The following is a 16,319-nucleotide window of genomic DNA, read 5'->3' as shown; positions in this document are numbered from 1 at the left end:
TTGTGATACAGCATGGAATCGAACCAGGGTTTGTAGTGACGCCTCTAGCACTGAGATGACTCTCACACAATGAGAAACAAGATTATCTGGTCTGATGAAACCAAGATTGAGCTCTTTGGCCTGAATGCCAAGCGTTATGTCTGGATGAAACCTGGCATCATCCCTACGGTGAAGCATGGTGTTGGCAGCATCATGCTGTGTGGTTGTTTTTCAGCGGCAGGGACTGGGAGGCTAGTCAGGTTTGAGGCAAAGATGAACAGAGCAAAGTACAGAGAGATCCTTGATGAAAACAGGCTTCAGAGCGCTCAGGACGGTTCACCTTCCAACAGGACAACGGCCCTAAGCACACAGCTAAGACAAGGCAGAAGTGGCTTGGGGACAAGTCTCCGAATGAACTTGAGTGGCCCAGCCAGAACCCGGATTTGAACCTGATCGAACATCTCTGGAGAGACCTGAAAATAGCTGTGCAGCAACGAATCCCCATCCAACCTGACAGAGCTTGAGAGGATCTGCAGAGAAGAATGAAAGAAACTCCCCAAATACAGGTGTGCCAAGCTTGTTGCGTCATACCCAAGAAGACCTGATGCTGTAATCGCTGCCAAAGTCGCTTCAACAAAATACTAAGTAAAGGGTCTGAATACTTAAGGAAATGTAATATTTTTGTGATGACATTAGTGGGTATTGCGATGTCATCAGTGGGTATTGTGATGTCATTAGGGGGTATTGCGGGTATTGCGATGTCATTAGGGGGTATTGCAATGTCATTAGGGGGTATTGCAATGTCATTAGGGGGTATTGTGTGGAGATTGATGAGGGGAAAAAAACATTTAAGAATAAGTCTAAGGTAACTAAAAGTACTGATTAAAGGGTCTGAATACTCACGTAAATGTGATTTCATTTTTAATACTTTTGCAAAAAAAAATAAACTTTTTTTTGCTTTGTCATTACAGGATATTGTGTGTCACTTGATGAGGGGAAAAAACAATTTAATACATTTTAGAAGAAGGCTGTAACGTAACAAAATGGGGAAATAATCAAGGGGTCGGAACACTTTCCAAATGCACTGTATCTAGGTAGATGTTAAAAAAATACATTACTCCGGTTGTTGAAGCAGCCAAGCTCTCACCTTGCGCTTGGCTGAGTGCTTGCAGCGCAGGGAGACTTGGTGGGAGTGGTGGCTGGGTTTGGGTGGTCCATGGACCTGGAGCAGGGTGGTAGAGGAGACCCAGGAGAGGCTCCTGTCCCTAGGGGCCGTGGATGGCGCCAGTGGGTCTGTGTCTGGGAGCCTGGTGTCGGACTCTCTTCCCGGGTGCAGGGGTCCGGGTCCAGACTGTGGTGCAGGGACTGGTAGATGTACACAGTGTTGGGAGGCAGGGAAGCTTCCTGTGTGGACAGGTGACGTGACACCAGCTCTCGACATTGGATCAGCTGAGAACTGTCAATCTAGGGATGGGAGATAATTATAATTAAGACTTTCATTTATGTTAACAGCTAGGTTTCCATCCAATTGACGACAGATTCAGGCGAATATTCTAAAATCCGCATTAAAATCCGCACATTTCCCATCGATTATCATGTCACCAGAATTAATATTTATTGTAAAGGGGGCATTATACTCATCAAAGTGCACTTTCACCACCCTGTGAAGTTTATAACTTATTTAAATCTGTAGCCTAATAAACGGCATGGTTTCCCCGAGTCCTAGTGGGAGGACCATACACGCCATATCATTGCGTGACTCAAAAGTTTTACTATATTAAATTATTATATTAATATTATTATTATTATTATATTAATATTATTATATTAATATTTGCACATAAAAAGGTGTTTCCACAGCATAATACATTTTACCGACACAAAAAGATCCCACCATGTCACACGAACAAATGATCTGTCGGCATTTATCTAATTGTACCGAAACGTCCCGTTTCCATCACAACTGTTGTGACTTCTGTTGATTTTTTTTGTTTGATTTTTTTTGTTTTGTTTACAGTAATGACTTTACATAACTGTGGATGGAAACGTGGTTAGAGTCAAAATACAGGCTGACTATATTTATGCAACGGTCCCGAGAGGCATCCTCGGATGCCACTGATACCACTGATATTTTATTTTTAATAGGTGTGATTCAATACGTGGGAGGGACTACAACATCCATGTTATCCTCTGTATTTGATCTGGGTTTTAGTGAACAGGGTCATAAGAGAAAGAGCGATAGATGGGTTGTTCCACAACAGCAGAAAATATTTTTTTTGTCATCTCAGAATGTTCTGCAATTCTCACACAGGAACTTCATTGGGAGGAAGGGTGTCTGAGACATGCGTTTTAGCATTTGCATCACAAACCATTTGAGAAACCATGATGAAAGTGGCAATTTTAAGTCTTTGAGACCCACAGAGTACAAAACATTAGGAACACTCTTCCTAATATGGAGTTGCACCCTCTTTGTCCTCAGAACAGCCTCACTCCGTCGGGGCATGGACTACAAGGTGTTGAGTGCTCCAAAGGATGCTGGTCCATGTTGACTCCAATGCTTCCCACAGTTGTGTTCAAGTTGGCTGGTTGTCCTTTGGGTGGTGGACCATTCTTGATACACACGGGAAACTGTTGAGTGTGAAAAACTCAGAAGCGTTGCAGTTCTTGACACACACAAACCGGTGTGCCTGGTACCTACTACCATAACCGGTTTAAAGGCACTTAAAATATTTTGTCTTGTCCATTCACCCTCTGGCACACACACACAATCCATGTCTCAAGGCTTCAAAATCCTTCTTTAACCCGTCTCCTCACCTTCATCTACACTGATTTGAAGTGGATTTAACAAGTGACATCAATAAGGGATCATGGCTTTCACCTGGTCGGTCTGTCGCAGAAAGAGCAGGTGTTCCTAATGTTTTGTACACTGTGTGCGGATGCTTCCTGTAAGACCTTAGGAGTCATAATTACATTTACATTTAAGTCATTTAGCAGATGCTCTTATCCAGAGCGACTTACAAATTGGTGAATTCACCTTCTGACATCAGTGGAACAGCCACTTTACAATAGTGCATCTAAATCATTTAAGGGGGGGGAAGGATTGCTTTATCCTATCCTAGGTATTCCTTGATATCTCTATATATCTCTAACTTATTCAAAATTAAACATATTTATATTAATATCTCAAAATAAGTTTTTTATTTTATTTAGCTACAGTTTCATCAAATGTCACATTTCCCGGAGTGGGCTCTCTGGGGCGGCAGGGTAGCCTAGTGGTTAGAGTGTAGAGGTGGCAGGGTAGCCTAAAGGTTAGAGTGTAGAGGCGGCAGGGTAGCCTAGTGGTTAGAGTGTAGAGGCGGCAGGGTAGCCTAGTGGTTAGAGTGTAGAGGCGGCAGGGTAGCCTAGTGGTTAGAGTGTATGGGCGGTAGGTAGCCTAGTGGTTAGAGTGTAGAGGCGGCAGGGTAGCCTAGTGGTTAGAGTGTAGAGGTGGGAGGGTAGCCTAGTGGTTAGAGTGTAGAGGCGGCAGGGTAGCCTAGTGGTTAGAGTGTATGGGCGGTAGGTAGCCTAGTGGTTAGAGTGTAGAGGCGGCAGGGTAGCCTAGTGGTTAGAGTGTATGGGCGGTAGGTAACCTAGTGGTTAGAGTGTAGAGGCGGCAGGGTAGCCTAGTGGTTAGAATGTAGGGGTGGTAGGTAACCTAGTGGTTAGAGTGTAGAGGCGGCAGGGTAGCCTAGTGGTTAGAGCGCTGGACTAGTAACCGGAAGGTTGCAAGTTCAAATCCCTGAGCTGACAAGGTACAAAATCTGTCATTCTGCCCCTGAACAGGCAGTTAACCCCACTGTTCCTAGGCCGTCATTGAAAATAAGAATTTGTTCTTAACTGACTTGCCTAGTTAAATAAATAAAAATATTTTTTTACATTATATGTCATTAACCAATCACAGACCTCCTTTAGGATTGCACATTCAGCAAATCACCAGCAGAGGGAGTTCCTTTTGAATCTGTGTTGGTGGGGCACATTAAATGTATCAGAAATTTCTGGAAATTGTATTTAATTGTAGAGTAAATTGCTTAAAACAATATGGTGTTAAAAATGGGGGTAGTTGAGATAATTATATTAATATGTTTAATGTTGAATAAATGAATGTAAAACATTGTATTTCAGAATCTAGACATACCCCATTATGTTAGAGCTCGCTATAAGGAGAATAATGAGTTCAAGATGTCTGTATCATAAGGTATATAGCTAGGTGTCATCATCTAAAATAACCCTAATTTATAAGACAGTTCTTATTTGAGTAATGGTGGTCGGACCCATCTATGTGAGGCTAGCCACAATAAGGATTAGCCACAACAGTGGCCTTCAAAATAAAAGTATGTCATTGACAGTGATGCAAATGAATACAAATAGTAGAATTATGCCATCATTTAATAGATCATGCTAAAAGAAAAGACTTAATAATTTGACACATCTGTTGAGATCACACTATGTATTATACTTTAGAATTGAATTGGGAACATACTTATTTCACTATACAACCTTAACTATGGATTGTGGATCAATCGGGGCGGCAGGGTAGCCTAGGGGTTAGAGCGTTGGGCTAGTAACCGGAAGGTTGTGAGTTCAAACCCCTGAGCTGACAAGGTAAAAATCTGTCGTTCTGCCCCTGAACAGGCAGTTAACCCACTGTTCCAAGGCCGTCATTGAAATTAAGAATTTGTTCTTAACTGACTTGCCTAGTCAAATAAAGGTAAAATGACATGGGTATCAGTCTACTCTTATTGCAGGACTCTGAAACAACTGAATTGAGCCACATTTATTATCAGCCTACGTGTACCGAACACCATTCCAGAGGAAAAACAACACTGTTTTGGAGTCTGATAACTCTTGGGGAAAAAAAACATATTGGGTATTGATTCTCAATTCTTAGGTAATGCTGTACAGTGCAATATGAATGTCAATACACACAATAGGCTGACCGGGGAGGTGAGTTCACACAGTCGATAAGAGCTACAACGCTAATATTCGCTTAAACTCTTCACAGTTGTGTTCTGTGGGTGTCGACGACTAGACTGATCCCCCATTTCATTCCTTCCTGCAGCTTTGACAGTGATACTGATAGTAGTGGTGGACCTTGTTTAACACTATCAAGTGTAAATATGTCACGATTCCACAAATTATACCCTTCTGCATTGGCAGCGTAGCCTAGTGGTTAGAGTGTAGAGGCGGCAGGGTAGCCTAGTGGTTAGAGTGTTGAGGTGGCAGGGTAGCCTAGTGGTTAGAGTGTTGGACTAGTAACCGGAAGGTTGCAAGTTCAAACCCACGAGCTGACAAGGTACAAATCTGTTGTTCTGCCCCATAACAGAAAGTTAACCTACTGTTCCTAGGCAGTCATTGAAAGTAAGAATTTGTTCTTAACTGATTTGCCTGGTTAAATAAAGGTAAGATAAAAATAGGTAATTTTATTTTGAAGGCAAACCACAAATTCCACTATTGTGCCCAATCCTTATGGTGGCTAGCTTCACAACACATACCGCGGTCCGAGTCGAGGCTTCACTAGCCAGATGAAGCTAGCTGGCTGTTTATAACGTTAGCTTTGGGCAACAGGGTTATTAATTAGCTGGCTAGCTATTTATTGTCATGAACTGAAGTTCAATTTCAATAGGTGAACCACAAGTGGCTACTTAGCTAAAAGTTACAAGGACTCCTAAATCATTGCTAAGAATAATGAAAATGACTGCAGTTTCTACTGGTCATTGTTTTCAGACTGGTTGTATTGGTGCTAACTAGGTACCAAGCTAAAGCAAACAAATAATGCCTTATTACCAAAGCGGTATTGTAAACACACAGTTCGTGGCCGGTGTTTGCTTGTTTGCAGACTTGGTTTGTGCAGTTTTGACAGTGATACTGTCTGCTAAATGACTTAAATGTAATGTAAATACTGATAGTAGTGGTGGCGTTTGGCTTGCACGGGCAAATTCAGAACACACAACATTCTATAATAGAACTGTGTTATTTAACGCGTCAAATTAAAAACTTATTTAACGCGTCAAATTAAACGCTTATTTAACGCGTCAAATTAAACGCTTATTTAACGCGTCAAATTAAACGCTTATTTAACGCGTCAAATTAAACGCTTATTTAACGCGTTAAAATAAACGCTTATTTAACGAGTCAAATTAAAAGCTTATTTAACGCGTCAAATTAAACGCTTATTTAACGCGTCAAATTAAACGCTTATTTAACGCGTCAAATTAAACGCTTATTTAACGCATCAAATTAAAAGCTTATTTAACATGTCAAATAGTGTTATTTGAAAAGTGTAGCTTTTTTCCACACACGCAAAGACCCAAACGGTGTCCCATACTTACAGTACAAATCCACTTCCACCATGATAATAAATAAAAATAGTTTGTGATACAAATGTAAAAAGTATTTAAAACAACTTGTCTACAGGTAGACCAGAGAAACGACATCCCTAATTGGCAGATGAGTAGAATCCCCAATTGGGTTGCTCACCTGTGTTCCCTACAAATGTTGTTTCGAATGAAAAAAGCTTCGTACCTAGACACTGAAGCCAAAACGTCTGAAAGAGATCCCCGATGCAGCGAAACGAAAACAAGTGAAACATTAAAAGGAAGCTTTAAGTTAACATCACACCTTTTATCTGAATGAATGGGTTTTACGCACCATCCAAACTTCTGGGAGAGAGCGATGGTCTTCTTTTGATAAACAACCTTCCTCCCAATGAAGTTCCTATGTGAGAATTTCCAGAACATTCTGAGATCACCTAGATAGCGAGTGGGGTCAGATTGGACTCCACGTCAACACTGGTACGTGTGTATGATTTAGGTAGAAGCGCTCACTGCCTTACTGGCCGCTATCTCAACATGCCAACATACTGTACTGCAGGCCTACCTGTGCTTTCTCCTGAGCAGGAGGATAGTGAGAATTTAGTACCTGTGTTTTCCTGAGCAGGTTGATCGTGAGAGCCAGCCAGTCAGGGCAGATATTCTCCAGCTCCAGGGTGATGAGGGCCAGCGCCAGCATGGATCCCCGGGAGAGGGGCTGTAGCAGGGCGCTGTCGGCCAGGCAGTAGTGCAGCTGCTGGGTCAACACTGACAGGTGCTGCGCCGGGTTACACCCCACCAGACCCACCATGAACCGGGGCTTGCAGGACAACACCATGCCATGGAACTGAAGGGAAACAACAGCCAGTTAGTTAGCGGTCAAAGCTTTTTCACTAAACTGTTGTACGTAGGGCTGTTCGCGCGGCTGTATTACCTCCACACCGGCAGTCATGACCGCAGACAAATTCCACGTGACCGTTGAGTCATGGTAACCTACTTTTAATCACTCTGGACATGTGTTAGTAGTACCCAGCTTGTTAAAAAACCATCAGATCCTAATGGCCTGGTACTCGGGGCTCCATTGTCCCTCTATCAGGTTCTAATGGTCTGGTACTCAGGGATACTATTGTCCCTCTGACATCAATGCAAATGTTATCGAAAATAACAAACACTAGGCCCATCTTACTTTTAAAACTCACATCACCGTGATGAACAATTTGAACAAATAAGTTCAACAACACTCATACACACATTTCAGAGCTTATGCATATTCATAAGCGTATGCATATTCATAAGCGTATGCATATTCATAAGCGCAAGCCAGAAAAAATATATACCTGAATTCAAATTATAATTGTGCCGTTATACAATACATAGTCTACTGCATATTACACATGGCAGAAAAACATAGAACAAAAATGATTTAAGATGTCTTTGGTGCATAATGGGGCGGCAGCGTAGCCTAGTGGTTAGAGCATTGGACTGGTAACCGGAAGGTTGCAAGTTCAAACCCCCAAGCTGACAAGGTACAAATCTGTCCTTCTGCCCCTGAACAAAGGCAGTTAACCCACTGTTCCTAGGCCGTTATTGAAAATAAGAATTTGTTCTTAACTGACTTGCCTGGTTAAATAAAGGTAAATAAATAAATAATAATAATTGGTCTAGCCTATACTCCAAAATAAAACAAATGTGAGTAATTTCCTTTCAGTGTGGACTGTATTATTATTATGCATGGGACTGTTAACACTCCAAAATGTCTATCCATTGAGTCTGGGAGAGAACTTACAGCCTTAGGCAATGCAGTTGATTGTGCAGGGCAGTTTACAGTTAGCCTAAAATTATAGTGCATTTGAATTTGAATAGCCTAGTAATAGGGAATAGTTTTTAAAAATATTTTCATAATTAACTGTGTGACACATTACCTTAAGCTATACAGAATCTCACCACTACTTCAAGCCTCTAGGGTGGTTCTGTCTAGGACACTACTTCAAGCCTCTAGTGGTGGCTCTGGCTAGGACACTACTTCAAGCCTCTAGTGGTGGCTCTGGCTAGGACACTACTTCAAGCCTCTAGTGGTGGCTCTGTCTAGGACACTACTTCAAGCCTCTAGGGTGGTTCTGTCTAGGACACTACTTCAAGCCTCTAGTGGTGGCTCTGGCTAGGACACTACTTCAAGCCTCTAGTGGTGGCTCTGTCTAGGACACTACTTCAAGCCTCTAGTGGTGGTTCTGGCTAGGACACTACTTCAAGCCTCTAGTGGTGGTTCTGGCTAGGACACTACTTCAAACCTCTAGTGGTGGCTCTGGCTAGGACACTATTTCAAGCCTCTAGTGGTGGTTCTGGCCAGGACACTACTTCAAGCCTCTAGTGGTGGTTCTGGCTAGGACACTACTTCAAACCTCTAGTGGTGGCTCTGGCTAGGACACTATTTCAAGCCTCTAGTGGTGGCTCTGGCTAGGACACTACTTCAAGCCTCTAGTGGTGGTTCTGTCTAGGACACTACTTCAAGCCTCTAGTGGTGGCTCTGGCTAGGACACTACTTCAAGCCTCTAGTGGTGGCTCTGGCTAGGACACTACTTCAAGCCTCTAGTGGTGGCTCTGGCTAGGACACTACTTCAAGCCTCTAGGGTGGTTCTGTCTAGGACACTACTTCAAGCCTCTAGTGGTGGCTCTGGCTAGGACACTACTTCAAGCCTCTAGTGGTGGCTCTGGCTAGGACACTTATTCAAGCCTCTAGTGGTGGCTCTGGCTAGGACACTACTTCAAGCCTCTAGTGGTGGCTCTGGCTAGGACACTACTTCAAGCCTCTAGTGGTGGCTCTGGCTAGGACACTACTTCAAGCCTCTAGTGGTGGCTCTGGCTAGGACACTACTTCAAGCCTCTAGTGGTGGCTCTGGCTAGGACACTACTTCAAGCCTCTAGGGTGGTTCTGTCTAGGACACTACTTCAAGCCTCTAGTGGTGGCTCTGGCTAGGACACTACTTCAAGCCTCTAGTGGTGGCTCTGGCTAGGACACTACTTCAAGCCTCTAGGGTGGTTCTGTCTAGGACACTACTTCAAGCCTCTAGTGGTGGTTCTGGCTAGGACACTACTTCAAGCCTCTAGTGGTGGCTCTGGCTAGGACACTTCTTCAAGCCTCTAGTGGTGGCTCTGGCTAGGACACTTCTTCAAGCCCCTAGTGGTGGTTCTGGCTAGGACACTACTTCAAGCCCCTAGTGGTGGTTCTGGCTAGGACACTACTTCAAGCCTCTAGTGGTGGCTCTGTCTAGGACACTACTTCAAGCCTCTAGTGGTGGCTCTGGCTAGGACACTACTTCAAGCCTCTAGTGGTGGCTCTGGCTAGGACACTACTTCAAGCCTCTAGTGGTGGCTCTGGCTAGGACACTACTTCAAGCCTCTAGGGTGGTTCTGTCTAGGACACTACTTCAAGCCTCTAGTGGTGGCTCTGGCTAGGACACTACTTCAAGCCTCTAGTGGTGGCTCTGGCTAGGACACTTATTCAAGCCTCTAGTGGTGGCTCTGGCTAGGACACTACTTCAAGCCTCTAGTGGTGGCTCTGGCTAGGACACTACTTCAAGCCTCTAGTGGTGGCTCTGGCTAGGACACTACTTCAAGCCTCTAGTGGTGGCTCTGGCTAGGACACTACTTCAAGCCTCTAGTGGTGGCTCTGGCTAGGACACTACTTCAAGCCTCTAGTGGTGGTTCTGTCTAGGACACTACTTCAAGCCTCTAGTGGTGGCTCTGGCTAGGACACTACTTCAAGCCTCTAGTGGTGGCTCTGGCTAGGACACTACTTCAAGCCTCTAGTGGTGGTTCTGTCTAGGACACTACTTCAAGCCTCTAGTGGTGGTTCTGGCTAGGACACTACTTCAAGCCTCTAGTGGTGGCTCTGGCTAGGACACTTCTTCAAGCCTCTAGTGGTGGCTCTGGCTAGGACACTTCTTCAAGCCCCTAGTGGTGGTTCTGGCTAGGACACTACTTCAAGCCTCTAGTGGTGGTTCTGGCTAGGACACTACTTCAAGCCTCTAGTGGTGGCTCTGGCTAGGACACTACTTCAAGCCTCTAGTGGTGGCTCTGGCTAGGACACTACTTCAAGCCTCTAGTGGTGGCTCTGGCTAGGACACTACTTCAAGCCTCTAGGGTGGTTCTGTCTAGGACACTACTTCAAGCCTCTAGTGGTGGCTCTGGCTAGGACACTACTTCAAGCCTCTAGTGGTGGCTCTGGCTAGGACACTTATTCAAGCCTCTAGTGGTGGCTCTGGCTAGGACACTACTTCAAGCCTCTAGTGGTGGCTCTGGCTAGGACACTTATTCAAGCCTCTAGTGGTGGCTCTGGCTAGGACACTACTTCAAGCCTCTAGTGGTGGCTCTGGCTAGGACACTACTTCAAGCCTCTAGTGGTGGCTCTGGCTAGGACACTACTTCAAGCCTCTAGTGGTGGCTCTGGCTAGGACACTACTTCAAGCCTCTAGTGGTGGCTCTGGCTAGGACACTACTTCAAGCCTCTAGGGTGGTTCTGTCTAGGACACTACTTCAAGCCTCTAGTGGTGGCTCTGGCTAGGACACTACTTCAAGCCTCTAGTGGTGGCTCTGGCTAGGACACTACTTCAAGCCTCTAGGGTGGTTCTGTCTAGGACACTACTTCAAGCCTCTAGTGGTGGTTCTGGCTAGGACACTACTTCAAGCCTCTAGTGGTGGCTCTGGCTAGGACACTTCTTCAAGCCTCTAGTGGTGGCTCTGGCTAGGACACTTCTTCAAGCCCCTAGTGGTGGTTCTGGCTAGGACACTACTTCAAGCCCCTAGTGGTGGTTCTGGCTAGGACACTACTTCAAGCCTCTAGTGGTGGCTCTGGCTAGGACACATCTTCAAGCCTCTAGTGGTGGCTCTGGCTAGGACACTTCAAGCCTCTCGTGGTGGCTCTGGCTAGGACACTACTTCAAGCCTCTAGGGTGGTTCTGTCTAGGACACTACTTCAAGCCTCTAGTGGTGGCTCTGGCTAGGACACTACTTCAAGCCTCTAGTGGTGGCTCTGTCTAGGACACTACTTCAAGCCTCTAGTGGTGGCTCTGGCTAGGACACTTCTTCAAGCCTCTAGTGGTGGCTCTGGCTAGGACACTTCTTCAAGCCCCTAGTGGTGGTTCTGGCTAGGACACTACTTCAAGCCCCTAGTGGTGGTTCTGGCTAGGACACTACTTCAAGCCTCTAGTGGTGGCTCTGGCTAGGACACTACTTCAAGCCTCTAGTGGTGGCTCTGGCTAGGACACTACTTCAAGCCTCTAGTGGTGGCTCTGGCTAGGACACTACTTCAAGCCTCTAGGGTGGTTCTGTCTAGGACACTACTTCAAGCCTCTAGTGGTGGCTCTGGCTAGGACACTACTTCAAGCCTCTAGTGGTGGCTCTGGCTAGGACACTTACTTCAAGCCTCTAGTGGTGGCTCTGGCTAGGACACTACTTCAAGCCTCTAGTGGTGGCTCTGGCTAGGACACTTACTTCAAGCCTCTAGTGGTGGCTCTGGCTAGGACACTACTTCAAGCCTCTAGTGGTGGCTCTGGCTAGGACACTACTTCAAGCCTCTAGTGGTGGCTCTGGCTAGGACACTACTTCAAGCCTCTAGTGGTGGCTCTGGCTAGGACACTACTTCAAGCCTCTAGTGGTGGCTCTGGCTAGGACACTACTTCAAGCCTCTAGGGTGGTTCTGTCTAGGACACTACTTCAAGCCTCTAGTGGTGGCTCTGGCTAGGACACTACTTCAAGCCTCTAGTGGTGGCTCTGGCTAGGACACTACTTCAAGCCTCTAGGGTGGTTCTGTCTAGGACACTACTTCAAGCCTCTAGTGGTGGTTCTGGCTAGGACACTACTTCAAGCCTCTAGTGGTGGCTCTGGCTAGGACACTTCTTCAAGCCTCTAGTGGTGGCTCTGGCTAGGACACTTCTTCAAGCCCCTAGTGGTGGTTCTGGCTAGGACACTACTTCAAGCCCCTAGTGGTGGTTCTGGCTAGGACACTACTTCAAGCCTCTAGTGGTGGCTCTGGCTAGGACACATCTTCAAGCCTCTAGTGGTGGCTCTGGCTAGGACACTTCTTCAAGCCTCTCGTGGTGGCTCTGGCTAGGACACTACTTCAAGCCTCTAGGGTGGTTCTGTCTAGGACACTACTTCAAGCCTCTAGTGGTGGCTCTGGCTAGGACACTACTTCAAGCCTCTAGTGGTGGCTCTGTCTAGGACACTACTTCAAGCCTCTAGTGGTGGCTCTGGCTAGGACACTACTTCAAGCCTCTAGTGGTGGCTCTGGCTAGGACACTACTTCAAGCCTCTAGTGGTGGCTCTGGCTAGGACACTACTTCAAGCCTCTAGTGGTGGCTCTGGCTAGGACACTACTTCAAGCCTCTAGGGTGGTTCTGTCTAGGACACTACTTCAAGCCTCTAGTGGTGGTTCTGTCTAGGACACTACTTCAAGCCTCTAGTGGTGGCTCTGGCTAGGACACTACTTCAAGCCTCTAGTGGTGGCTCTGGCTAGGACACTAGGACAGTGGTGACGGAACCCAATACTCACAATGTGTAGAAATTCCAGTGGTGTGGCAGCGTGCAGGTCCCAGTTGAGTTTATCCAGAATGATCCTCTCCATTCTCAGTATCTCTGATGGGGAGCAGCCACATCTGCTGCTGCTGGCCAAGTCACGCAGCAACGGCACACGCTGCACACACACACACACACACACACACCACACACACACACACCACACACACACACACCACACACACACACACACACACACACACGCACGACTTTGGGTTAGTTGGGTTCAAAACAACAATAGCAAACACGCACCAAAGGCAGCCCACCAACAATTTCTTCTCTGCCCACCAACCATTTCACCAACCAATTTGTCACCAAGAACTCGAATCATCTTATTTCAACTTAATTGTCTGACCTCCTAATGGTACTAATCACAGAGCCTGATGGTGTCGTATGCAATGGTTATGTATTCACTAAGGAAGGACTGATGGTGTCGTATGTAATGGTTATGTATTCACTAAGGAAGGACTGATGGTGTCGTATGCAATGGTTATGTATTCACTAAGGAGCCTGATGGTGTCGTATGTAATGGTTATGTATTCACTAAGGAAGGACTGATGGTGTTGTATGTAATGGTTAGGTATTCACTAAGGAAGGACTGATGGTGTCGTATGTAATGGTTATGTATTCACTAAGGAGCCTGATGGTGTCGTATGTAATGGTTATGTATTCACTAAGGAAGGACTGATGGTGTCGTATGTAATGGTTATGTATTCACTAAGGAGCCTGATGGTGTTGTATGTAATGGTTATGTATTCACTAAGGAAGGACTGATGGTGTAGGATGTAATGGTTATGTATTCACTAAGGAAGGACTGATGGTGTCGTATGTAATGGTTATGTATTCACTAAGGAGCCTGATGGTGTCGTATGCAATGGTTATGTATTCACTAAGGAGCCTGATGGTGTCGTATGTAATGGTTATGTATTCACTAAGGAAGGACTGATGGTGTCGTATGTAATGGTTATGTATTCACTAAGGAGCCTGAATGTGTCGTATGTAATGGTTATGTATTCACTAAGGAAGGACTGATGGTGTCGTATGTAATGGTAATGCATTCACTAAGGAGCCTGATGGTGTCGTATGTAATGGTAATGTATTCACTAAGGAGCCTGATGGTGTCGTATGTAATGGTAATGTATTCACTAAGGAGCCTGATGGTGTAGGATATAATCACCTCGTCCTCCTCGCTGGTTTTGGCAGCCAGGAAGTAACAGGCGATGGCGATGCAGCGGAGGTACTTTGGACGGGCCTGAGGAGAGAGAGAGAGAGACTGGGCCAGGAGGACTACGTGATGTCACTAGTCTAAACTCAGCACCCTGGGTTCCAAATGTTCCCTGTTCAGACAACTTGCCAGGTACGCACAGAAGGGTAACTAGTTCAGGCCTATCACGTTGGAAGGGCCTGAAAAGGGGAGAGAACAGAGACACTGGGTCAGGACTGAAGAGGAGAGAGATCAGAGAGACTGGGTCAAGGACAGAAGAGGAGAGAGATCAGAGAGACTGGGTCAGGACTGAAGAGGAGAGAGATCAGAGAGACTGGGTCAGGACTGAAGTGGAGAGAGATCAGAGAGACTGGGTCAGGACTGAAGAGGAGAGAGATCAGAGAGACTGGGTCAGGACTGAAGAGGAGAGAGATCAGAGAGACTGGGTCAGGACTGAAGAGGAGAGAGATCAGAGAGACTGGGTCAGGACTGAAGTGGAGAGAGATCAGAGAGACTGGGTCAGGACTGAAGTGGAGAGAGATCAGAGAGACTGGGTCAGGACTGAAGTGGAGAGAGATCAGAGAGACTGGGTCAGGACTGAAGAGAGAGAGATCAGAGAGACTGGGTCAGGACTGAAGTGGAGAGAGATCAGAGAGACTGGGTCAGGACTGAAGTGGAGAGATCAGAGAGACTGGGTCAGGACTGAAGTGGAGAGATCAGAGAGACTGGGTCAGGACTGAAGAGGAGAGAGATCAGAGAGACTGGGTCAGGACTGAAGTGGAGAGAGATCAGAGAGACTGGGTCAGGACTGAAGAGGAGAGAGATCAGAGAGACTGGGTCAGGACTGAAGAGGAGAGATCAGAGAGACTGGGTCAGGACTGAAGAGGGAGAGATCAGAGAGACTGGGTCAGGACTGAAGTGGAGAGAGATCAGAGAGACTGGGTCAGGACTGAAGAGGAGAGAGATCAGAGAGACTGGGTCAGGACTGAAGAGGAGAGATCAGAGAGACTGGGTCAGGACTGAAGAGGAGAGAGATCAGAGAGACTGGGTCAGGACTGAAGTGGAGAGAGATCAGAGAGACTGGGTCAGGACTGAAGAGGAGAGAGATCAGAGAGACTGGGTCAGGACTGAAGAGGAGAGATCAGAGAGACTGGGTCAGGACTGAAGAGGAGAGAGATCAGAGAGACTGGGTCAGGACTGAAGAGGAGAGATCAGAGAGACTGGGTCAGGACTGAAGAGGAGAGATCAGAGAGACTGGGTCAGGACTGAAGAGGAGAGAGATCAGAGAGACTGGGTCAGGACTGAAGAGGGGAGAGATCAGAGAGACTGGGTCAGGACTGAAGTGGAGAGATCAGAGAGACTGGGTCAGGACTGAAGAGGGGAGAGATCAGAGAGACTGGGTCAGGACTGAAGTGGAGAGAGATCAGAGAGACTGGGTCAGGACTGAAGAGGAGAGAGATCAGAGAGACTGGGTCAGGACTGAAGAGAGAGAGATCAGAGAGACTGGGTCAGGACTGAAGAGGAGAGATCAGAGAGACTGGGTCAGGACTGAAGAGGAGAGAGATCAGAGAGACTGGGTCAGGACTGAAGTGGAGAGAGATCAGAGAGACTGGGTCAGGACTGAAGAGGAGAGAGATCAGAGAGACTGGGTCAGGACTGAAGAGGAGAGATCAGAGAGACTGGGTCAGGACTGAAGAGGAGAGAGATTAGAGAGATTAAGATTAGAGCCATAAAGGAGACGAGACATCTACCACTAACAGATTAGAGCCATAAGGGAGACTAGACATCTACCACTCACAGATTAGAGCCATAAGGGAGACTAGACATCTACCACCCCCCCCCCACTATCAGATTAAAGCCATAAAGGAGACGAGACATCTACCACCCCCAGATGAGAGGCATAAGGGAGACTAGACATCTACCACTATCAGAGCCATAAGGGAGACTAGACATCTACCACTATCAGATTAGAGCCATAAAGGAGACTAGACATCTACCCCCCCACTACCACTATCAGATTAGAGCCATAAGGGAGACTAGACATCTACCACTATCAGATTAGAGCCATAAGGGAGACTAGACATCTACCACCCCACTACCACTATCAGGTTAGAGCCATAAGGGAGACTAGACATCTACCACTATCAGAGCCATAAGGGAGACTAGACATCTACCACTATCAGATTAGAGCCATAAAGGAGACTAGACATCTACCC

The 16,319-nt window shown here is 46.3% G+C and overlaps 1 pseudogene; it reads right to left on the bottom strand.

Moving 5' to 3' along the window:
• Positions 1-1,078: 1,078 nt before the first annotated feature.
• LOC135536723 (cyclin-I-like) lies at positions 1,079-14,196 on the bottom strand (annotated as a pseudogene).
• Positions 14,197-16,319: the final 2,123 nt, after the last annotated feature.

Source organism: Oncorhynchus masou, unplaced genomic scaffold (assembly GCF_036934945.1).
Source record: "Oncorhynchus masou masou isolate Uvic2021 unplaced genomic scaffold, UVic_Omas_1.1 unplaced_scaffold_6557, whole genome shotgun sequence".
NCBI lineage: Eukaryota > Metazoa > Chordata > Actinopteri > Salmoniformes > Salmonidae > Oncorhynchus > Oncorhynchus masou.
Note: the sequence above shows the minus strand (reverse complement) of the source record. Positions and strands in the feature narration are given on the sequence as shown.